Source organism: Ostrinia nubilalis, chromosome 22 (assembly GCF_963855985.1).
Source record: "Ostrinia nubilalis chromosome 22, ilOstNubi1.1, whole genome shotgun sequence".
NCBI classification, from domain to species: domain Eukaryota; kingdom Metazoa; phylum Arthropoda; class Insecta; order Lepidoptera; family Crambidae; genus Ostrinia; species Ostrinia nubilalis.
In genome coordinates this window covers 701683-725990 of record NC_087109.1, presented here as the reverse complement: position 1 = coordinate 725990, position 24308 = coordinate 701683, and the positions used below count along the sequence as shown (strand labels likewise).

Here is a 24308-nt window from a genome sequence, read left to right as displayed (position 1 = left end):
TTTTGCTGAAACGAAATGGAACCTAAATAATTGGAGCTGTGGGAAATATCTAGTAATACAGGGTGTACGGGAAAATGCTGGAATGCTTGTAATTACAAAATGGGGGAATGGAATGAAGATTTATATTTTGCTTTTGAAAAAGGTACATTTGGGTGATTAGTGGTAGACTAGTGCCTTTTCTTTTTATTTATATTAACCGGCAGACAGTGGTGACTGAGTTTGTTGCGGCGCTTCTTCTCAGCACTTGCCAAATGTTGGTCTCGAAGCGCTGGTTGGGTAAAAAGATTATGAGACATGTAGAGGCTCCTTAAGAGCAAAATGACGATTTGTAAGAACTATTTATTAGTCTAAACAAATAAAGAAATTTTGACTTTGACTTTGACTTTATTATAAAATAATTTCAGCTTTTTCAGCCGTCTGCGAACAGCATGCAAAAACATTTTTATAATTCTGTTACCCATGTGGACCCCTTCAGGTTAGAATACATTCAGAGATTTAGAATAACATACAGAAGCCAAACCTTTGTTAATGTAGAGAAAGTAACATTCGTGACAGATTTAATTACAAAATAGCTTCACGGAGCGAAGGAATTCCATTTTATTTATTTATTTACAAATTACATGAAATTATTAAGTAAAAAATCTTTTGTACCCATCACACTAACATTTATCTACGCCACATATTCGCAGCTGAATTGTAGTCCATTATCCCAACTAATATTATAAATGCGAAAGTAACTCTGTCTGTCTGTCTGTCTGTTACGCTTTCCCGCTTAAACCTCGCAACCGATTTTGATGAAATTTGGCATAGAGATAGTTTGAGTCCCGGGAAAGAACATAGGATAGTTTTTATCCCGGTTTTTGAAACAGGGACGCGCGCGATAAAGTTTTTCTGTGACAGACAAAATTCCACGCGGGCGAAGCCGCGGGCGGAAAGCTAGTATTACCCATAAGTCACGTCAGTCAGCACACCCTGTATTACTTCCAGCTCAGCTATCTCCAATACCGACATATTATTATCACAACAAAAATAGTAATATTATCCGTTTATTCGTTATCGGTCCGTTGTTCAACCCTCGAGCGAAGAATTATCGGCCAAAACGATGAGCTCGAGGCATGAATAATCGATTGGCACGAAGACACACTGCTGAAGTATTTAGCTATTTACGTAAGGGTATGTTCAGGTTGTTGTAAAACGCATAACTGACTGACGGCCGATGGGGCAGCAAGGTTCTGGAGTGGAGGCCTCGTACCAGAAAGCGCAGTGTAGGACGTCCACCCACAAGGAAGACCGATGACCTCATAAAGCTAGCGGGAAGGCGCTGGATGCAGGCCGCCACCAATCGGTCATTGTGGAAATCATTCGGGGAGGCCTATGTTCAGCAGTGGAAGTCCTATGACTGAAAATGATGATGAGGCTTTTAAAAAGCACTTTTACAGTCCCAGTATTAACCCTAGCACAGTGCTGAGAAGAAGCAGCGCAAGAAACTCAGTCACTATTGGTAGAGGTATGTTCCTTTCAAACAAAACATTCGGTAGCATTCCATATTATTCCATGTTTGGAAACTGGGAATTTGTCTTATTGAGTATTGACCAAAGTCAATGGAATACTTCTCATTGTTCCCAGTTTTGTATTCAAATTCAATCTCGGGAATACTAGAGGTAATAATACAGATATGGGGTATGTTCTTTGATGGAAAATGTTTGATGTTACATACCTACGCTACGTAAAGCAATTCTTTGGGAAATGTTTGAAGAAATATTAGAACTTTTTATGCTTTTAAAACTCTTTCTTCCTAATAAGGAGCACGAAGACATGATATTTGTCGGCCGTTTAGTGTAGTGGTTCAGAACGGACTACTATGCCGAGAGGTCCCGGGTTCGATTCCCGGCCGGGCAGAAATTGAAATGATGAATTTTAATTTCTGTGACGGGTCTGGGTGTGACGATGTATAATATGTATGTATTAAAAAAAGTATATAAGTAGTATATCCGTTAAGCTAGCACCCATAACACAAGCATTAAGTTTCTTACTTTGGGGCTAGTGGCGCTGTGTGAAATTGTCCGAAGATTTATTTATTTATTTATGATATCACGCTATTTTGATCCAGTCACTGCCAGCTATCTAAATCTTGTTGAGGTCATCAGTCCATTGAGTAGAGTGCCGGGCATCCTATTCATGAACATTCAAGAACCATTCATGCCATCTATGACAAGTCGACCTACAGCCGGTCTATCAGTGTACTAACTTGCTAGATTTTTTATTACATTTCATTACTTTGGTTGTCAACTGAAAGACTAAACTGATTCATTATCCTTTACTGACCTTCTGCAAGTGACTTTTTTATATGTCTACCTACTACCAATAGGGATGTTTCCTGGGTCAAAAAGCAAGAGTTTTAATTAGTCCGTCAGTTAACTTATCAAAAAATACTCTACACGTATTTTTCACTTTTTCAAACTAATGAAAATTTAAAGAGATAAAGCGCGCCAAAGTTCATAAGAAGAGGCCCGTGACGTCAATGCTTGCATAAAAGTGCCGCACGTTGTGACGTCGTGCGGAACTTCAACGCACCATAACTATGTAATTATTTGTTAGATTGACAAATAAAAATATATGTGTCCAATATTTTTTGATATTAAACATGACGGACTAAAAAAATTTTTTTAGGAAACTAGCCTATTGAAGCCACGATAGCTGAACGGTGAAGGGGTCGGACTGGCCGACTCGTGCTCCGAGGAACGCGGGTTCGAACCCCGATGCCGTTCGATTATTGTAGTGAGCTCTCTCGTGACGCAAGACAAATTACTAATATTATTTCTAAAAAACAAATTAAAATAAATAGAATAACAATGTGTACGTTGCCTTACGTGACGCGCGCCCTTGCCCGCCTCATAAAATGGCTGCCAGTCACTCTCCAGCACAATATATCAATGTAATGAACATCAAAACTCCTTCCCAACGCACTCCTTAATGTTGTTAATAATAATAAAATAACTGGTGGGAATGTTTTTGCAATTTAACGGGAGTTATCCCAGGCCTGGCTCACTCCGCGCGGTACATCCGATAATTACCTACAGCGAAGCGCCCCGCCGGCGGGTATTATATCAGTCGAGTGTCACGCGCGCGCCCGTCAGGACGCTGGCGTGCGTTGTAGTACCTAATTCTATGATCGAAGTATTATTTAAAAATGGACATAAAGAGAAAGAAATATTATTGTGCGGCGTTCGGGTGTTTAAAATCGAAAGGAAATCTACCGGATTTATCTTTTTTTTCGCTTCCCAAAGATGCTGAAAGGTATGTTGACCATGTAGGTAATCAATAATTCTTAGGATAGTATAGGAACCTAACCTACCATGACTACTGCTCAGAATGCGTTCGTTCGTTTCAGCCAAAATAAATGACGTCCACTGCTGGACAAAGGCCTCTCCCAAGGTTTTCCATAATGAATGCGTACTTACCTACATACGTACCTCATTACAAATAAGTAGATTAATTATTTTTTTACTAGACACTACTAGACAGCAACCCTAACAGCGTATGAAGAGTTCAGAGGCACGCGATAGAAAGAGACAAAACTTGTAGGTGAATAAAATTGCAGGTACGTAGTGCTGTGCGAGCTGAATTCCACTGTATCGCGTCGTAGCAAGACTCGCATTTATTTAAATCGTCTTGCGGAGTAATCCTTCTGTACCTGTACTATTACTTATTCTGTGGTTATCCCAAGAATTATAAACTAAAGATCGAACTCGGTGTAATGATTGAGGGGCCCCTAAGCCCAGTGGAGTTCCAGACAATACCAACCCCAAATGGGTGAGTGATTTTAGCGTATTGGTTTAATTCATTAATTCCCAATTCAAGTTAATTCCCACCTTTTATTCCCACCGCTGCAATTCCCGTGTAGCCAGGATCTACAGCTTGACCGCCATAAAAACCCAACCAGTGAAGGGCAAGCTTGTCTTGGGGAAAGTTAAACTGTCATTGGACCCGCAACGAAATTAATCAGAAGAACATATGAAGAGTTCGAAGTTATGGTAATAGTTAGTTTAGATGTTACTATTAATCCTTCAAGCTCCGCGAATCTAGACACAATAGATAAATAATCAATTGTTATGACATTAATTAATGCCGTCTGGGATTCAATCGGTTAAAGTAGACGTACGCAAACCTATTTAGATTCATGTTCTAGAGTGAAACGCTGGTGTATGTTTATAAATCAAAGGTGAATCATCCCGATCCCTAATTTTGCCAAAAACTAAATCTCTACTAATATTATAAACGCGAAAGTAACTCTGTCTGTCTGTGTCGCTTTCACGCCTAACTGAACCGATTTTGATGATGGTTTGGCATAGAGTTTGAGTCCCAGGAAAGGACATAATTATGATAATTTTTGTCTCGGTTTTTGAAACAGGAACGCACGATATTTTTTTCTGTGACAGACAAAAGTTAACGCGGGTGAAGCCGCGGGCGGAAAGCTAGTTGAAATAAGGAAGGTGCCTATACCCATATTTCATACTTGAACATCTCAACCGATGAACGATAAACAAATCGAACTTTTCGACTTTTATGAACTCATTCACACTCGACCCACAAATAAATATACCGTAGCGAAAATGTACAGACTACGGCTTGAAAAGCAAACGTTTGCGTCATCTTATGTACTCGGAATACGTACTATTTTTCTATGAAAGTGTGGAGTCAGATGTGTTGACGACTGTACTCTACGATGATTTCATTATTTGATACAAAACAGTGCTTACAGTAGTTAAAACGTGGGTGTAGGTAGATTAATACAACGGATAACACGTGGATATATTTTGGGATATTTTTGAGCGAAGTTTTAACAATTAATATACAATGGAAACTCCCATAGGTATCAGTTATTTTCATTGCACATTTTCATGCAAAATGTTGATAATACAAGACTTTACCACACAACCTTGTCGAATTGCCAATAAACAAAAAGATACATATAAAAAATACCCTTATGTCCAAAGGGTTCAAGACAATATTGATGACAAGGATACGTGGTCAGTTTAATCTGCACATAATAAATTTGAGGTACTTGAATTTTGTTATTCTTACCGTTAGATAATTCCTGGCAATTAGTGGTGACTGAGTTTTTTCCGGCGTTTTTTCTCGGCACTTGCCATAATAATATGTTTGTCTCGAAGCGCTGGTAGGGCCCAAAAGATAAGGAGACATGTAAAGTGCCCCATAAGGGCTACCTTTTCTTTTTTTATTATTTACTATATTTTGACGTTCATAAGTGCCACTTGTGGTCTAAACTGATTTTTTTTATTTTGAATTTAGTGACTCGCGTTGTGAAAAGTTATAAGATCTCATGTAGAGCCAAGCTTGTAACTCTACAAGTCTTAATTAAACGAACTCTACATCTTAGTCAAAACAGTAGCATGACCGTTTAGTTATTATCACTTGGGCGTACGGTAAAAAAAAATTCACTACTAGCTGACCCGGCGAACTCTGTTCCGCCTTAAAGGCAATAAATAAGCCATCGCAATTTTTCCTTATTTTCTTACCGTTTAGACCTACCCTGGACTACGACAAACATTAAAAAAAAATCAGCTCAATCGGCCCAACCGTTCTCGAGTTTTAATCAGACTAACGAACAGCAATTCATTTTTATTTAGATAGATTCATTCATTATTTTTCCTTTGTACAATAGTTTTTGTAGTAGGTACTTAACGAAACGGTCAAGCCGCATAGTTTGACTAAAAAGAAGAAAACACATCGTTTACAAAATTATAATTTAAACAGTTGTCTTACAGCTTATTATATAAATACACGTTTTGCTAAAATTAGTTTCTCTATGTTGAAACATAAATTTTGAAACATTAGCTGAGTTAAGATAAAACTTACTCAGCTCTTAAGCTGCCGAATTCCCAAGTTTATTAAGAACTTATTAAAATATGCCATAAAATAACAATGAAATTAAAACTTCCCAAGCCTTTCACAAATTCTTCTATTATGATGGCAGCCACAGAAAACTTGGCAAATTCTATCTGTCCCTATTGTTTTATGCATTAGGCAGGATTCGGTGCATTTTTGTGCTTTTCCACAGAGCCGTACTGTATATCATTTCAATATCATTCGACTACCAGCCGGGCTAGTGATACAATGTTAACGTTGATTTTAGAAGATAAACGTATGGTCTTATCGCGTAAAATTTGGAGGGTACTTTGGGAAGTTGTTATAACAGTACGCTTTTTAACATCTCCTAAGTAAATTATTCATAAATAGTGTTAAAATTATTATTTCGTTCTGAAAACTTACTGAAAAAGGTCTCTCGACCTTGTTCTTCATCCTGTGTTGTTTGTGACGCTCTTGGTGAACTCATAATAAACAAAAACTCAGTTCAAACACAGTGCACTACCTCAAGCTTTATTGTCACTTTTTCACACTATTCATTTCACTCCGTAAATTATGTCGCCTAAGAACAAAACTTGCGGGGGTTGCTTGAAGAGGATCGAAGATAAGCGGAGGGTGCTGACGTGCCGCGCGTGTGGGCTGCACTATGATCTGGAATGTGCCGGGGTCACAGAGCAGCGGTACCACAGCACACTTATCGGCGAGCACCGGGACAGGTGGCGGTGCGTCACCTGTGTGAGCGCGCAGCCCAAGCGTGACAACTCGAACACGCCGGTCCGGGCCGCCGTCGACGCCGTCACCGTGAGGAGGGGCGCTTCCGCAGTGAGCCCCGTCAATCTGGACGTGTCCATGCTGGAGCGGCCGCCGCTGGACGACACCGCGCACAACTTGACCGTGGAGTTGTCGGACTTCCACGCGCTGGTCCTCGAGTTGAGGCAGTTCCGAGAGGAGGTGCGGGAGGAGATGAGGCAGCTCCGCGAGGAGGTGCGTGAGGAGCTGAGGGCTGTGTGCGCCCGGACCGATGCCGTGTGCGACGAGGTGCGGAAGCTGACGGGCCGGGTGACCCGCTGCGAGGACAGGGTCGGAGCCGTCGAGCAGCGCCTGCACGCCATCAACCTCGCCGTGCAGAGCGGCGCCACGGCCGGGACGGCGCGGATGGACGCGCTGGAGCAGCGGCTGGAGGCCGGGGCGGCGCCCGGGCCGGGGGCGAGCGCGCAGCTGGAGCGCACCGTGGCCGAGCTCAGGCTCGAGCTCAACGAGCGGGACCAGGAGGCCCTGCTCGCCGACCTCGAGATCGGCCAGCTCCCGGAGGAGAAGGGGGAGAGCGCCGTGCACAGCGTCGCGGTGCTCGCCGGCCGGCTGGGCGTGGCGCTGGACGAGCGGGACGTGGTGTTCGCGGAGCGCGTGGGCGCGCCGCCGGCCGAGGCGGGCGGGCGCGCGCGCCGCCTGGTAGTGCGGCTGGCGCGGCGCCGCCTGCGCGACGAGCTGCTGCAGGCCGCGCGTGTGCGCCGCGGTGTCACCGGCGAGGGTGGAGCGAGAGTTTTCATCAATGAGCGCCTGACCCGGCTGAATCGCCAGCTCTTTCACCGGGTTCGGGAGGAGTGCCGTCGTCTCCAGTGGAAGTACACTTGGACCAGGAGGGGCCGCGTTTTCGCTCGTAGAGGCGACGGCGCGCAGGTGTTCCAGCTGCGCTCTATGGAGGACGTTGTGAGGGTGTTCGGCTCCCCGGCGCAATGACTGGCGGTCGACTGTAAAATAATAATAAAAATATTTACTAAGTCACACATTCTTTGTAAAACCAATAGTATCAAAGCATCTTTTGCTAACAACTGGCTTACCCAAAATTTGTTTTATATGCTTCATTTATCGCTTTTTTGTCTCGTTGTTGTTGGTTCGGTACTGATAATTCCCAGCGGTGATACAATTTCACACTATCACAGGTTGTTCCAATGTAGGATATTGCTGAGAAAAAAGAAACATAATTTTATAGACTACATCTCTATTCTAAATATTAACTTTTTAAAATTAATTTTATTTATGTATTTGAGTAGTGTATTTACACATAAAGACCATCTCATTAGGGCAGTTCAATGTTGTTTTTATAATGTACAAACATCACAGGCCTTGGGTTAAAGAATTTATTGGTCGGTTTTTTCAATGCGGGATCTCTCTGTACTAAACAGGAGGAATTTATAGTAGCAATGAATGACTTGGCTCCGGATATAATGGCTGTAAACGAGACCTGGCTGAGGGCTGGGGAGGGGGACAGGGCTCCTAAACTAACTGATTACCGACTGAGACATACCCCGAGGCCATGCCACATTAGGAGAGGCCGAGGGGGTGGGGTAGGTTTCTACATCCGGAGAGGTATAAATGTGAAATCTTGTTCTCATCCCAGCACTACAGAATCGGTGGAGCAGATGTGGATTTCTACACGCATTCTCAATCAGGTCATAGTAGTCGGCACAGCTTACAGGCCACCTTGGCAGGATCCGGAGTTGTTTCTTGATGCGGTATCTGAGTCTATTGCCTCATTCACTTGGGCGGATGGACTGATTTTGACTGGAGACTTTAATATAGATCTGCTTGATGGGAGCGGTCGGAGATGCAGGGAGCTTGTGCAATGCTTACACAGTCAAAACCTCAAGCAATTAGTGACTGAGCCAACTCACTTCACGGACCATAGCGAGACTCTAATTGATGTGATTTGCACAGATTTGCGAGCACTCCGGGTATCAGTTAGGCATTCTCCGGATTTGGGAGGGCACGCCATGCTGTCGGCAGAGTTCAGGATTAAAGCCGAGAAAATCAGTCCCCGATGGGTGACATACCGGCCTTTCAAGGACATAGTCCTGGAACAACTGGAACGGGACCTAAGCACCATCGATTGGAGTGGTCTCAGACTCAACTGTCTCGACCACGTAGACCAGCTCGTGGAGGCCTTCACACAATGTGTGATGGGATTGATGGACTTACATGCTCCAATAAAAACACGTAGATTCAAACATCCCCCGCATCCTTGGATCACTGATACCATCAAGGAAATGATTCGTGTTAGAGATGACTATCACAAAAAGTTCCAGCAGCAGAAAACCTCAGACCTCAAAAACAGTTACAAAACTATGAAGTACCTAGTCTTGAATGCAATTGAATGTGAGAAGACCTGTTTTTTTACTAAGCAAATTAACAATAATTTAAGCAACTCAAAACAGCTCTGGAGGAACCTAAAAAGCACTATACTGCCAAACAAAAAGAACTTTGATGACCTGCCTTCATCATTCAATGACCCAGATCTGATCAACACACACTTCCTGAATGTGCCAGGTGAAAACAGAGTTACAATATCACAATTGACCTTTTATGAGCATCATAGGCATAGTAACGCTGCCACCTTCACACTACACACAGTTAACGAGGACTCAGTCCTTAAGACCATCAGGGGTCTGAGATCAAACGCACAGGGTAGTGATGGTCTTACTCTGGACATGATTTTGCTCACCTTGCCCTATTCACTGGGGGCTATTACTGCAATTGTCAATCGATCGATATTGGAAGGCGTATTTCCAAAGAATTGGAAGGTTGCGGTTGTGAGACCGCTACCCAAGACAAGTCAGCCTATCACAGTTCAGGAACTCCGACCTATAAGCATCTTGCCGTGCCTTTCAAAAATATTAGAAAGAGTTGTGTGTAACCAACTTACTGACTATCTTGAAGCACATGACATCCTCCCTCGTTATCAGTCTGGCTTTCGGAAAGGGTACGGCACGACAACTGCACTGGCGGATGTGGTCGATAACTTGCTGGTTGCTCAGGATCGGGGGATGCTAACAATTCTCGCACTACTGGACTTTTCTCGGGCTTTCGACTCAATTAATATTTCTCTGCTGCTATCCAAACTAACCTATTATGGCCTCGACAGTGGTTCAGTTAAGTGGTTCCACAGTTATTTGACCCAGCGACTGCAGTGTGTGGAGTTGAGAAGGGTGGACGGCACTTCGATGAGATCTCAACCTGAAATGGTCACCCGCGGGGTTCCTCAAGGGTCCATTCTGGGACCAATCCTGTACATCCTATACAGTGCCGACATCACTAACACTATCGCAAGTTGTCATCACCATCTGTATGCCGATGACTTGCAGGTGTACCTCTCTTTTGCACCGGCTGATTTTGCCGTTGCTGTGGCTAAAGTGAACAAAGACCTGAACAGCATCTCTGACTGGAGCAGCTCAAATTGTTTAAAGATTAACCCAAAAAAGTCCCAGTTCTTGGTTATAGGGACACCCAAAAACATTGCTAAACTCAAAGATGTAACTCTAAACATTAATATAGACGGAGAACCTATCGCAAGGGTTGATGCAGCCAGAAATCTGGGACTTGTTATGGATTGTAATCTGAAATTTGAAAATTATGTAGCGGAGTGTGTAAGAAATAGTCTCTATCGGCTCAAACTCCTGTACAAGTTGCGACCCTACCTGAGCGAGAAACTCAGAATTCTACTCTGTGAGTCCTTGGTCCTCAGCAGATTTAATTACTGCGACTCTGTTTACGGTCCGTGCCTTCTGTCAAGAACATCCAGACTTATCCAGAGAGTACAGAATGCATGTGCGCGGTTCTGTTTTTCGGTTCCGCCTCGCTCCCATATCACCCCTTATCTTAATGCCGCAAATATGATGAAGATGGAGGCACGTAGAAGACTTCATTTAGCCACCTTGATGTTTGGAGTCATTACTACAAAGAAACCTAAATACCTATTCCTAAAGCTGGAGTGGGTCCACAGCGGATATCCAAGGAGGCAGTGCACCCACATCTTTGCTACTCCAAGACATCGCACTGTGGCATTTCGAGGCTCCTTCAGATTCGCTGCGTCGCGGTGCTGGAACGACCTGCCGCCGCCATTGCGTGCCCTGCTTGTCAGAAACACCTTTAAAACTCATGTAAGGAAGCACTTTATCTCACTGCAAAAGACGAGTGGCGCAGATGCACTTACAGGGGGATGTACACGACGTGCGCGTGCGTTGGCAGGCGTGTCCCAGCATAAATAATTTCTAGCGTCCGGTTGAGCTTCGACTGGCGGTTTCCCCGGCTCTTTGGCGCACCCTAAAACAATCCTTTCATTATGCAATTGGAATGGAACGTAGAACCAAATAACCATCAGATAGGTAATGCTTACCGGGAAGTGCGGTGCGGCGTGTTTGCCGGGCTAGGTACGAGCGAGCGGGGTGGATCCACGCGAGACATTCTCTCTCTTCCTGCTGTCGCCTGCCGTAATTTCAATAATAAAGAGCTTTTCTCGCTTTATTACGTGGCAAACACATGGCATAAATGGCGTCTCTCGCGAAAATTTGTAAAATTAATGGCTGTTCTGAATATTTAATTTGCTGGGTAACCTTTTTTCTCTCCGTGACAGTTTTTTCTCTTTATTTTAACGTTTTTTTTTTTTTTTTTTTTTACACCGCTTTGGGAACTTTCATTTTGCCACCGCTGTCGTGTATTTAACCGTGGCATTAAAAAGTTGCTGTAATATAAATCTTTATCGATGAACAGTATTTAGCATTATTTACTTGGAGTGTCTTTCTTTGGAATAATCAGTCACTTACCTTAAATAAATAATTAGTACACACTGGAGTTGTCAAGCCGATTAATTTTAATTTATTACGATACTTACGATATCATCTGTGCGATTAATCGATAATTCGATTTTCGAGGTTATTGTTGTTGTTGTTTCTTGTTATGTTCTTTTATTTTAATTCTTCTCTTGTGTTGTTTTGATAAGTTATTTGTATTTTTTTTTTTTTTTTTTATTCTTGATGCGTACTGTTGTAACCGAATTATACACACAACCCTGCGTTGCGTGCCCCTTGGAGAGACATCGAACTTTCACTAAATATAATTTACGGTTACATTATTTTTGGACGGTGTCTTCTCCAAGGGTTGCGCAATAAGCAAGGGCGTCCGCGGAAGACCAGCTTCGTGACTTGCCCTTTTGAGCATGTCACGATAAATGCTGAGCGGGTGCCTATTGGCACAGTTTTTTCTCATCACTTGTTTTTAATAGCCTACATATTTTGTGTTTTTGTTGTTTTTTTTTGTATTGTGTCTTTTTTCTTACTGTGTCAATAAACCTTTTCTATTCTATTCTATTCTATTCTATTCTATTCTAAAATCGATAAAATGGCGCGACATAATCAAGCATAGGTTGGTGGTTTGCGTATAAAATAGGATCGGTTCGAATCCTGCTGGGGACAGTGCTAGAGAGGTATACAGGGTGGAATTTTGTAATGCCACCTGGAGGGAAAGTACTCTTAATACTGTAGATAGAAATTTTTACTGAAAGAAAACATTCCTTTATTTTTGAAAAGAAAGAGAACTGCATTCAAAGATTTTCGATTTTTTTTCGAAAATTCACTACCATAACATACAATTTTCTGTAACACCTAATTAAAATAATTTAAGATTTCATGGTTTTCCTTTCATTTGATTTATCCAGTTTGTTAGAGAGATTTGATCCTTATACTTAACCCTAACGATCGATGTAATAAAAATACAGGCTGTAATTTTTAACAGATTTTAGTTGGTTCGATTCCCGGGTGTGGCAAGCAAATTTTTGGAAATCTTTGAATGCAGTTCTATTTCTTTTCAAAAATAAAGGAATGTTTTCTTTGAGAAAAATTTTCTGTCTACAATATTAAGAGCACTTTCCCTCCAGGTGGCATTACAAAATTCCACCCTGTATATTGCCTATAGTGATTCTTCCCTCTGAAGTTCTTTGTGGTGGCTTATTCTAATTCTGCCTGACAATCTATCATCTTCAATATTAACAGCATTGTTGTGTCCCGTCAGTTGGAGGTTAGATTTGAAAACCAGTTCCTCTGTAGTTTAGGATTTCGGGTGTATCTCCCTTCCATCTCGGGCCTGATCATCATTTTCCATTAAGTGAGGTAACCCAAGAGCTTTTCTCCATTATGGATAAAAAAAGTTCAAAATGGATAGATATTCAATAAAAACTTTAATCAAATCCCCGGTGGGTATTGAATTTTTGTTGCCTGTTGAATTTCCATAAATGTAATTACCGTTTGCAAATAAAGCTTCTGTTTGAACAAGCATTTTAGAGTCAACCTACGCTGCAATAAAATCATAAAATATCTGGGAGCATGGAGCATCACCGGAGCATCGTCCAAAATTTTTAAAAAATCTAAAAACTCTCTAAAAAACTTAAAAAAAGTTGTTAGGACGTGCTGGCAATCGCTGGGACGGGATGTTGGTAGTGAAGGCTTTGCCCACAGTCCCACTGCAGCTCCTTCCCACCTAAGGTGAATGACGGAGCACCAGAGCTTTTAGTGGGTATGCCTTGTCCCTCTGACTTGGTCCCCGCAGGGTAGGTATGCAATTTAATGCATTTTCCCAGACAAAAAATGCTTTCCTGAAGCAGTTTAAGGCCGGGTAACAGAGAAAATGGCGAAAATGAGGTTTTCATTTTTCATTTTTGAGGTACTAAACAGTAAAATAAAAGGCTAAAATTTTTTTTGGGCATAGTTGAGGATATTTTCTAGGGCTATTAACGGATGGAAACACGATTTGATGAAGTTGACTCGATAGAATAAATTCCCAAAGTTACCTCTATTCGTTTTCTAATTATGGTTTTATTTTTAAAATAAGCGATTTGAGATTCTGAATCTTTTACTAAACTAAAGTTCAGAAATAACTTGAGGGCTTTTAACGGATGAAATTTTTATATTGCGTCTTATTTAGTTACTATGTTAAAAAATGTGGAAAAAATCGCCCATGACGGCTTGGACAATCTCAATCAGTCGCGCGGTGGCGCTTACGGAGGACGGACGCGTGCCAGTTTTTTGGCCGTGACAGTTCTCGATTTGTCAATATTTTTGACAATGATGACTTTGATGAGTCACAGTATAATAATACCAGTGTTACTGGAGAAAGCTAAAATTTTTGATAATTAAGAATTCTGAATTTTGTCTACCTATTGAAATTTAAATCGTTGGCATCCTTTTAAACGAAGACTCTACTCATGATACATAGTACATTCCTCAAATATGAGACAAAACCAATGAGTTAAAATTACATTTTAATAGTACCTACATACAATCGTCTTCACTCTTTAGAAGAGCACACTGACACAAATAAATAATAAAAAATTAGGTCAGTGGGTCAAATATAGGGGCAGCTGCACGTCACTGAAAGACGATTCTGTTTACTCGGCATCTGGGCTGGAGAACATGAATCCTTGCTTACAGATGCAGATGTAAATAGAGTTATAATTGGAAAAAATTTACATGAAATGTTTAACAGAACTCAGTTAAAAGACACATACATGGAATACCAATAAGGTTGCGGAGGGAAAGCTACCTATTATAAACTAGCGGCCGCCCGCGACTTCGTTCGCGTGGACCTCGTTTTACCCCCGTTAGATATGATGTTTTACCTCATTTTACCCATGTTGATAGATGGCGTTTCACGGTTTCCCCCGAATGAATATTTACGAACGTCATACCGTAGTTTGTCCAGTGCTGTAGATTTTAACCAATGACGATAGATGGCGCTTTTAGACACGTCTTATTTATTTATTGAAATTTATTTGCCACATATCGTCATAATGTTAATCTGGGTTATAAACAATAATACTGTAAAGTTCAAAATCCGTTCAGTAGTTTTTGCGTGAAAGAGTAACAAACATCCAGACATCATGACATCCAGATATCCAAACTTTCGCCTTTATAATATTAGTAGGATATTTCACAATCCAAACTAATATTTACTATTTAGCATTTACTTACAGTAAATATTAGTTTGGATCGTGAAATATTTAAAATAAAAAAAAGAATAAAACAAAATAGGGTTTCAAATTACCTATTTATAATCTAATATTATAAAGAGGTAAAGTTTGTGTGTTTGTATATTTGTTAAATTGTAAGGGATAATCTCGGGATCTACTGAACTGATTTTAAAAAATCTTTCACCAATAGAAAGCCACATTATATCATTCTGAGTGTAATAGGTTATATAAAAACCAAAAAATTCCACGCGGGCGAAGCGGCGGGCGGAAAGCTAGTTTATTTATAATTATGTAAGAGCATAATTATTAAAGTCGAAGTCAAACATTCTTTATTTGTGTGGACCTATATTAACGAGAGATTACAAGAGATTACAAGGCGTCAAATATTTCAAGAAAAAAATTAAAAACTATTATAAAGCTAAATTTTGCTCTCATGGAGCCTTTACCTACTCTGACAAATTAAGACTTAGAGAAGAAACTAATAATAAAACTATTTAACTGTCCTGCAATGAAAAGCTTGATCGGGTACAACACCTCAAGTTATTTCAGAACTTGATTTCATTAAAAGACTCCGAATATCAAATCGCTTAGGTATCTAAAGTCAAACGATTCTGAAATGTCAAGTGGACTAATGAATAACCCATTAAGATAGTAGCGCCCTCCTGTCAATGACATACCTGGAACGATAGAGTTTTGAACAAGTAATAAAAAGGGTAGTATTTAAACGAGTGACTGTAAATTTATGTTGTAAGTGTCAAAAATAATTAATGTGGGCTAAAGAATTACTAAGTGAGCGACTGAGTGCGAGTGACGAAAAATCAAAAGAACAGCAACTTACAAAAAAATATTGAGTTCCTTAAAATACAAAATGAGAAGCTTCATAATATTTGAGCGACCTAATATTTCATTGAGTGTCAACGTTAGGTCCTGCATTTTTTTCAATATTTGGCAAATGCTTTTTTTATACTGAGCGGTATTTTTAACTTTAATGAAGTGTTTCGAATGCAAAAACTACTTTGAAAAATACTATTATGAGCAGCGTATTATGAGCCCACATTAAAATAAAAAATGATCTTATGAAATAAATATTTGACGGAACACTATTCTAGTAGCGAAAAAAATAAATCATTAAAATTTAAGGGTAGGTAATCAAATGAAACAATGTATTACGAAAAATGAAATAAAGGATGATGGGCACAAATGTATGGAAAGTGGTACCCGCTCCAATAGCCATAACCAATATATATTTCAAAAGGCCTTTAGATGTAGAAAAATGTCTGCTATGGGGCCAGTTCTAATTCACGTTTTGAAAGCAGTAATTCTACTAAGTATTATATGAAAGTATAACACAATCATCCATGTATACGAGTATGTACTATGACTAGAATCTATTAATATAACTAAAATAAACATTGAAAAGGAAAGGATTATACCTACGATGAACTACATAAGCCATTAGCCCTGTATTCGCTTTCATCATCATCATCATTTTATGATGATCATTTTAGCCATAGGACGTCTAGTTGAACATAGGCCTCCCCCAATGATTTCCACAATGGCCGGTTGGTGGCGGCCTGCATCCAGCGCCTTCCCGCTACCTTTATGAGGTCGTCGGTCCATCTTGTGGGTGGATTTATTGGGTCTTGTGGGCTTATTCGCTTTAGCAACCCATAATAAAACCCTTAAGAAGTAATAAAACTCCAACTACTTTATTAATAAAAGTTACACCCTAGTTGAGCTCTGGCTTAAATTGTCATTTGGTATGGAAATGTCATTTTAATCCAAGGTTCATCCTAGGTACCTATAACTTTTTATTAATAAGGGGGTAGTAGTTCTTCAAATAAAAACATCTATTTCACAATTATCCCTATCAATAATTATAGATAGAGTTAAGGAAGGATGCTGGAGCAGTAAACCCTTCATGCATCGCATAACCTAAGTACCATACGATGGACACGTATGTATGATACTTCGGTTACACAAAAAGTATGTTTATTTTCGAACGCAACCAGATCTGAGGCTGGTGGCCATAGTAAATGTTGTTCGTCTTGGTAAGACCTTTCAAATGACACTACAAACATAACCATTGGAGCCGGGTACCATTTTGCAAAAAAGTATGTTTATCTTCGAACACAACCTGATCTGAGGCTAGTGGCCATATTGAAAGTTGTTCGTCTTGGTAAGACCTTTCAAACGACACTACAAGCATATCTATTGGAGCCGGGTACCATTTTGCCCATTGTCCTTTGTATTTTCTTAAATCGAATCAACAAAAAAAAACAAAATAAAATAAGTCGCTTCTGTCAACCCAAAAAAAAGTAATCTTATTAATAAGGTTCATTGATTGGTACCTATGAGGATTGAGGAGCTCTACTTACTCATCGTCACTGTAAGATAAGTGCTGGCTTGGACTTAGCGGGCCGACCTCGTTTTCTTTTTAGTCCAATAGGTATCAGTTTTGCTCTTGGTTTGCTTCCAGTGGCGGTGTTGTTAGTTTGAGCCGAATTGCTAGACTCAAAACGTGTTTGCATACATATTTTGTTAAAAATTCGGGACAGTCGCCCCGCCCCCATTCGAATTCGCGCGATGTAACAATCTGTAGTTTTCATTAATAAAGCGTATCAAAATAAAAAACATGAGACCTCAAATATAATATCAGTAACCAATAATCATTAATAAAGCAGCTCACAAAACTTTGCTTAGAATTAACTTTTTTGTAGTTCGTTCAATAAAACCTCAATTAGAAAAATCTAATGTATCTTCATATTAAAGTTGCCCTCTCTGTATTTCTAGTCGCTCACTTAGTAATTTAGTCGCCCGGATAGTATTTTTATGTCTGAAATGTAATAATCAAAACCCACATTTTGTAAGCTCGTTCTGGATTTTATTATTGATCAATATTCGTCGTTAGTTTGGTAAATTTTTCGCTTACTCAAATTCATACCGCTCAAGGTATTAAAACAGTATGCCATCATCAGTCGCAACGTTATTTTTTAGTCGCTCGTTTTATAATTCCCCTAATAAAAATGCTTTGTCCTAAATGACTGACGGATATCGTAGAGACCTGAAAGTTGGAAGGTGTGTTCTTTTTATGACGTAGGCATCTCATAAGAAAAGATTTTCCGAAATGGGGTCATGAAATAGAGGGGGTGAAAAAAGGGGGCAAAGTTTGTATGGGACAAAGTGATTCCTTGGTTCAATCTACTTGAAATTTAGTTTAACAATACCTTAATATAATTCATGAAAGACGTGTGGAACGGGTAGAAAGTAATTTTGGCAGTCATTTTCTTCGAAGTTGATATCAATACTACTTAGTGCCTTTGATTTAATTACTTTTTATTTTTACAAGTGTTTGAAAACTCCATTTCAGATTGTGTTCAATGTCAAGTGAAATCTCAAATTGAAATGTCTCAATCTCAATGAGGAGACTCTGTATTTATTCCTAGAATTCCCCAAACACCGTCAAATTACCCTTTCGAATTCAAGACAGTGCAGTTTCCCATCAGTCTGCTTCGTAATGACTATAAACAAAGCTCAAAGTCAAACTCTAGGGACCTCTGCTTAAACTCCCATGAGTGCACAGAGGTACGCAGGTAACCGCGTGTGATGCTCATAGCAATTTTCGATAGGTACAGAACCCCGTACATACGTCATACATATTATAGAAAGAAAACACCCAGACCAATACAAACAAATATGTTTCTGCAATTTTAGTATCATATTTTTATTTATTAATAAACAAAGAGACTGAACAAAATTGATGCGTACCTATACTGATTAATGTTATTAACCACATGCAAAGCTTCGTGAATTGCAACAACTATAATTAAATTTATTATCCAAGCTCTAAATAATCGCTACTAAGAGTAACTTATCATAATAAAAATTCCAATCGCTCAAGCTCCCAAGGGCCTACCGATAGGTCGGGTGACGTAATCTTGAAATTCTTTAAGCCGGCGCAGAACTTCCAGAAGGTCGGGCGACTTTGAACCGTGTTTACTTCTGCAGTTATATTTTATATTTATTCGATTCTAGAATATATTCCCAAAAAGTCTGAAAGGTGTTTTAATTTGTATCACTTAGATATGATTTCTAGTAGAAAGTGTTGTGAGTGTGACGCTTGAAGGGAAGGAAGTAACCTAACCAACTGCGTATTTCTATACTGTGTAGCTGGAAATTGTGGCGGGAGCTCTTTGACGCGCTGTTTTCGGCGAAGAATTGCGCGCGCAGATTTTGACAGCGCGAAATACCTACTTTAGAAGAAATACCAAGCCTTAAGCGACGATAGCCGAACGGTCTTCTTCTTTCCGCGTCGACAACAAACCTACACAGTGTCAGCCCAAAACTCCGCCACAAGAGTGGCGTTGTCAGTAGCACTCATCAAATCCTCCTGAGTGCAGTTGCTTGGGCACTCAGGGCATGACATCAGGTGCCTCATCGACTGGGGAACAAAACCGCACCCGCACTCCATGTTCAAGCCATCCAAGAATCCCCACCTGGCCAGATTGTCCTTACTACGGCCAACCTGCGTCCGAAGTCTATTTAAAGACTTCCAGGTAAGCCAGGGGAGCTCATGTCCAGGTGTCCATGAGCCGAACGGTGAACGGGTCGGACTGGCCGACTCGTGATCCGAGGAACGCGGGTTCGATCCCCGCCGCTCGACTATTGTGGTGAACTCACTCGTAACACAAGCATATTTAGCTTACTACGAGGGGTTAAAATACAGTTGTGAAAAATCTCTATTCAAAGCCAAGTTTTCGGTTTCTCCAAACAACATAACAAATGTACTCGAATCTCCATATCAATGAAGGGAGATACAGTCCCGGATGACTCCGAGCATATTTCACCCTTGATGGATGACCACGCATTGTGATGAATCTCATGTATTTGAGATGAAGTAAGGCTAACGAAATTAGTTTAGATGCTTTTAAAGCTACGCATGATGATGATGCGTAAAAAAGAACCGGCTGTATCGTCTTTTGGTAGAAAGTCGCAACAGTATGTCACAAAACTTAGTGAGAAAACTAAGACACGTCATTGCAGGGCTAAAGTCTCAAATTAATTTGTAAAAAGATATTTAATTTACCCTTTTTTTAGCACATACAAATGGTAGGTAGTAAAAATTTATTACAAAACAAAGATTTATAGCTAAAAATAATTCTGTAAATCAATTTAGAATAATCTAAACTTGATGGGTTTTATTTTTGATCCCGTTTCCACGAAGGCATTTTAACACTAGATTGAGTTTATTTTTTTATTTAACGAAAGTGGTTACATTAACATAAGATAATAAATTTTATTTCAGCCTTTGGCTTAACTGACCGCAGAAAACAGTACGTTATATTAATGTTTTATTTGCGGTCAAATGTCGTATTATAAAGTCTGTGTGTATGCCAAGATTATAAAAGTGTTTTTATAACATCGCTGGTTGGTTGCTTGTATGCAATTTTCGTTAACTTTCCGTCGTTAAGTCTGGCAAATTCAAGTTATGAGGGACATATTTTGATGTTGGCCGCCATTTTAGTTTGCTGATGAAGTTTACACTGCAGTATGTTTGGTCGACGAACTTCGTGTAGTTTCGTTAAAAAATAACACGGTTGTATCCACTTTTATGGTTAGGAAAGTGTTGGTAAACAATAAACATGTAAGCTGAAAATGGCTGAACGAAATATTCAAATATTTTTCCATCAAGAATATTTTGTTTTTTGGATGGAGCTCAGAATAACGTATGTAAAGAGAATGTGTTAAAATGAATGAACTAATACGTTTAAAGGTTTTCAACTCGATTGTGTTACTTTCATGACAAAATTTTGTTTAAACCTAAAGGATTTAATAATAAATAGCTCGACAATGTATGTTTAATGTACGACACATTTTTTCAATAAAAACATACAGTCCTTTGCCTATCATCTAATCTATTGATAGTTTACTTGTGTGTGTACGTGTACATGCACATAACAATAGTGACAATAGTGTAATGTCTAAGGCCCAGAACAGACTGTGAAACGCAACTGCAACGAAACTGCAACTGCTAGTTTGTTACTTTTGAGTTGCATCTAAGTTTCTTCTGCCATAGCGTCCGTTGAGAGACCACACATGACGCGACCAGTTTGAAACTTTCAGTTTTAGTTTCATTCATCAGAATCATCACAAAGTTGCAGTTTCGTTGCAGTTGCGTTTCACTGTCTGTTCTGGGCCTAAAATGTCTATCAAAACTTAAAAACGAACAGTAGCGAGCCACCACACATGTAAAGCTCACTCGCCTTCGTGAATTGCGACAATAAAAACATACAGTCCTTTGCCTATCATCTAATCTATTGATAGTTTACTTGTGTGTGTACGTGTACATGCACATAACAATAGTGACAATAGTGTAATGTCTAAGGCCCAGAACAGACGGTGAAACGCAACTGCAACGAAACTGCAACTGCTAGTTTGTTACTTTTGAGTTGCATCTAAGTTTCTTCTGCCATAGCGTCCGTTGAGAGACCACACATGACGCGACCAGTTTGAAACTTTCAGTTTTAGTTTCATTCATCAGAATCATCACAAAGTTGCAGTTTCGTTGCAGTTGCGTTTCACTGTCTGTTCTGGGCCTAAAATGTCTATCAAAACTTAAAAACGAACAGTAGCGAGCCACCACACATGTAAAGCTCACTCGCCTTCGTGAATTGCGACAACTATACATATTATTGTTTTTTTTAGATTGGATTGCAGGGCAGCAATCGAATCTGGCACGTGCTAGTCTTTATCTAGAAGTTCCCTATAACAGCTCTACTTAATAACCAAACTAAAGACAAGTTAGCAGAAACACCTGGAGATTAACTAAATCACGCGTTGCCCAGGTTAAGTTTGATCTCGATCGAACTATACCTTTGGGATAAACTTTAGTAATAGGTCAAAAGTTAGGAGTTAGATAATTTCGTACAGATATGAAACTTCGTATTGAAGTTAGTTGCGACTTCTGTCTCTTCTATGTTAGCCGTGTGGTTCTGGCAAAGTGGAGTAGAACCACTCTTCCTATGGATGTCGTAAAAGGTGACAGCGTAGGGAGTGCAAGCCAAATCCTCCATTTGCTTGTGGTAAATTGGAAAGGGATTCCTGCGAAATGACCATTTGTGGTTCATACTCGTACTAGTGGTGTAGTTTATTGACCAGTGGCCTAAAGTTGAGTTGCACCATCTTACTTTAACTTTGACAAACGTCAAAAATCTGTCAAACTCCATACAAAAAGCACCGGTTATCTTCATAGTTACGGTCAAAGTTAGGTGGTGCAACTCACCCTAATTCACGTATTTTGACAGTCAAGATCTCACTGACGTTCAGAAGTCGTCCCATTGAAAAACAGTTCTAAATCCGTATTCACAAGGGTCATTTTCGATAGAAAGATACTCGATAGGATCGCAACTCAGCGATTTGATGTCATTGAAGTTTTGTTACGTCGTCCCATTGAAAAACAGTTCTAAATACGTATTCACAAGGGTCATTTTCGATAAAACGATTTCTCGATAGGATCGCAACTCAGTGTTTTGTTGTCGTTGAAGTTTTGTTACGTGAATAAGGCTACAGGTCCACTGCAGGAACACGACTCTATAATTTGCCAGAGGAAAATGAACGATTTAGTTTTCACTTCTCACGCTGACCAGATGGTTGGATGAGGCCTGATTTTCGCATATTTCTCCGATATTCATCTCTTAATGACATCTACGGAAAAGTGTGCGGTCTTATTCGACTCTGTCGGACTGGACGAATCATTATAATTCGAGGGTGCACCGCTGCTAGACTATTGTAATAAACCTACTCGTAAGTCAAACTTAGCTTACCACTGGGTTAATCATCATCATCATCATCATCATCTCAGTTATAGGACGTCCACTGCTGAACATAGGCCTCCCCCAATGCTTTCCATGTTGCTCGGTTGGTAGCGGCCTCACACACACGGCCACAAGGTGGACCGACGACATCATAAAGGTAGCAGGAAGGCGCTGGACGCAGGCTAATGGGACTCTTTTAATTATTCTTATCAGGGTTCTGACCCCAGCTGTGACAGTCCCCACGGTGGGACTTCCTTGAAAGAAATACACAGCTAAAGATATTCCAAGGATCCCTATAATCGATTTAGTTAAACGCAGCCATTAAGCCAGTGTTCCGCTTCACATGGGACCCGCCAGATGTGCGCGAGGCTTTGTAAATCTACCCGCCGTTCTAATGTGTGCTGCAGATATATTGTCTTTATTCTTTTGTCCTTTTGTGACGCAACAAACTCTAGTAAAGTTTTTTAATGAAATATCATTTCATGATTTTAAGGATAGGTCATCAAAAATCGTCTTTAAGATCGCCATCGGCCGGCCAATGACAGTTCACGCGACCTGTCATTGGCCTTTGATGCCGCCGTTGGTGTGGTTGAAGCATTAATTATAAATATTGTGGTTATAGATATTTATTTTTCTAAAAGAATACTTAATAATATTAAAGGAGATTTTAAACAAAAATTAGCGAAACTATAGCTGGGAAGTTAAACAAAATAATATAGTCAAACGATTCTGAAACGTCAAGTGGCAAAAATCGGAACTCATTACCCAGTATTGATAGTAAGTAACGCCCTTCTGTAAGTGTCATAATTGTACGGGACACTTGTTGTCCAAAGTGACAAAATGACAGTAGCGCCTTCCTGTCAATGTCATAGCTGGGTTATTTCAGTGTCGAAAAACTGTAATATTATTATTAACATGACATTATGACAAACAAAACAATCGCTATTAAAGTTACATCATAAACCCCAGGATAATTATTTATTCCAACAAAATAGGTACTCACCACATAAACCGGGTTGAAGCCAATTAATTATCTCGCTAGCTTTGTGACTCAATTACGCCGGACTTACCTGGAACAAACACATAATAACTTTAGTCCAACGGTTTCAGGTCAAATTTTAATCGTCATGTTTCTAACTAAATGGCTTAGATTAGGAAAGAATGGACAAGTTTCGTGATGTTAAAAACATTAGATTTCACTAAATGGGATTAAAAAATAGAGCAAAACTAAAAAGCCGGTGAAGTTGTTTTTGAAATCCATCAAGAAATGGCTGAGAAATTAATTATTTAAATTAACACCATATTTTCGCGTTGAATTTTTTAAACATAGAGGGTGCCGTAACGTCAGGCCACCTGTTCAATCACAATGCTTACCCCCCCTAACGCATTGTTGAGAATGACAAAATAATGTCAGTCTTAATTTTTTTTTAAATATGGTCAGTGTACCTATCATGAGCTTACGTTAGGTATGCTCGCTAGCGAGTACGTCAAAAATCTCTATGAAGATTTTGTTTCTTGAAAGTAGCCGCTTGGGGCGCTGCACAATATGTCATACAATTAATGTATTTTTTTCACGCAGTCGCTAGCGAGCTCACCTAACGTAAACTCATGGTAAGTCTACAGGTCTTGTATATGTCAAAAAAGGTTACACAATTTAATTTCAATAACATGCAACTAGATCGACGCCCATATTCACAAACGGTGCTTGCTTAAGTGATGCAGGAAATCGAACGCACAACGTTGAATGGAGCTCTGTGATTGGTTCGTGTGTCACCTTGTGCGTCCACGCGCACTGTGAGACCTCATAGTAA

At 40.0% G+C, this 24308-nt stretch overlaps 1 protein-coding gene and 1 long non-coding RNA gene across 4 annotated transcripts in view; both read right to left on the bottom strand.

Moving 5' to 3' along the window:
* Positions 1-24308, bottom strand: part of LOC135083003 (venom dipeptidyl peptidase 4-like) — a 301931-nt gene that overhangs the window by 233289 nt on the left and 44334 nt on the right. The gene's annotated exons all lie outside the window — the stretch shown is intronic.
* LOC135082648 (uncharacterized) lies at positions 7374-11313 on the bottom strand. Of its 3 annotated transcripts, none has more exons than XR_010259427.1 (5): positions 11060-11313; positions 10877-10997; positions 10638-10793; positions 7728-7851; positions 7374-7637 (listed from the first exon to the last, which is right to left on the bottom strand). It is a non-coding gene; the product is annotated as an uncharacterized LOC135082648 (long non-coding RNA). The 3 variants fall into 3 exon arrangements; XR_010259428.1 differs by having other exon boundaries at positions 10638-10772; positions 10877-10986; XR_010259426.1 differs by having other exon boundaries at positions 10877-10986; positions 11060-11312.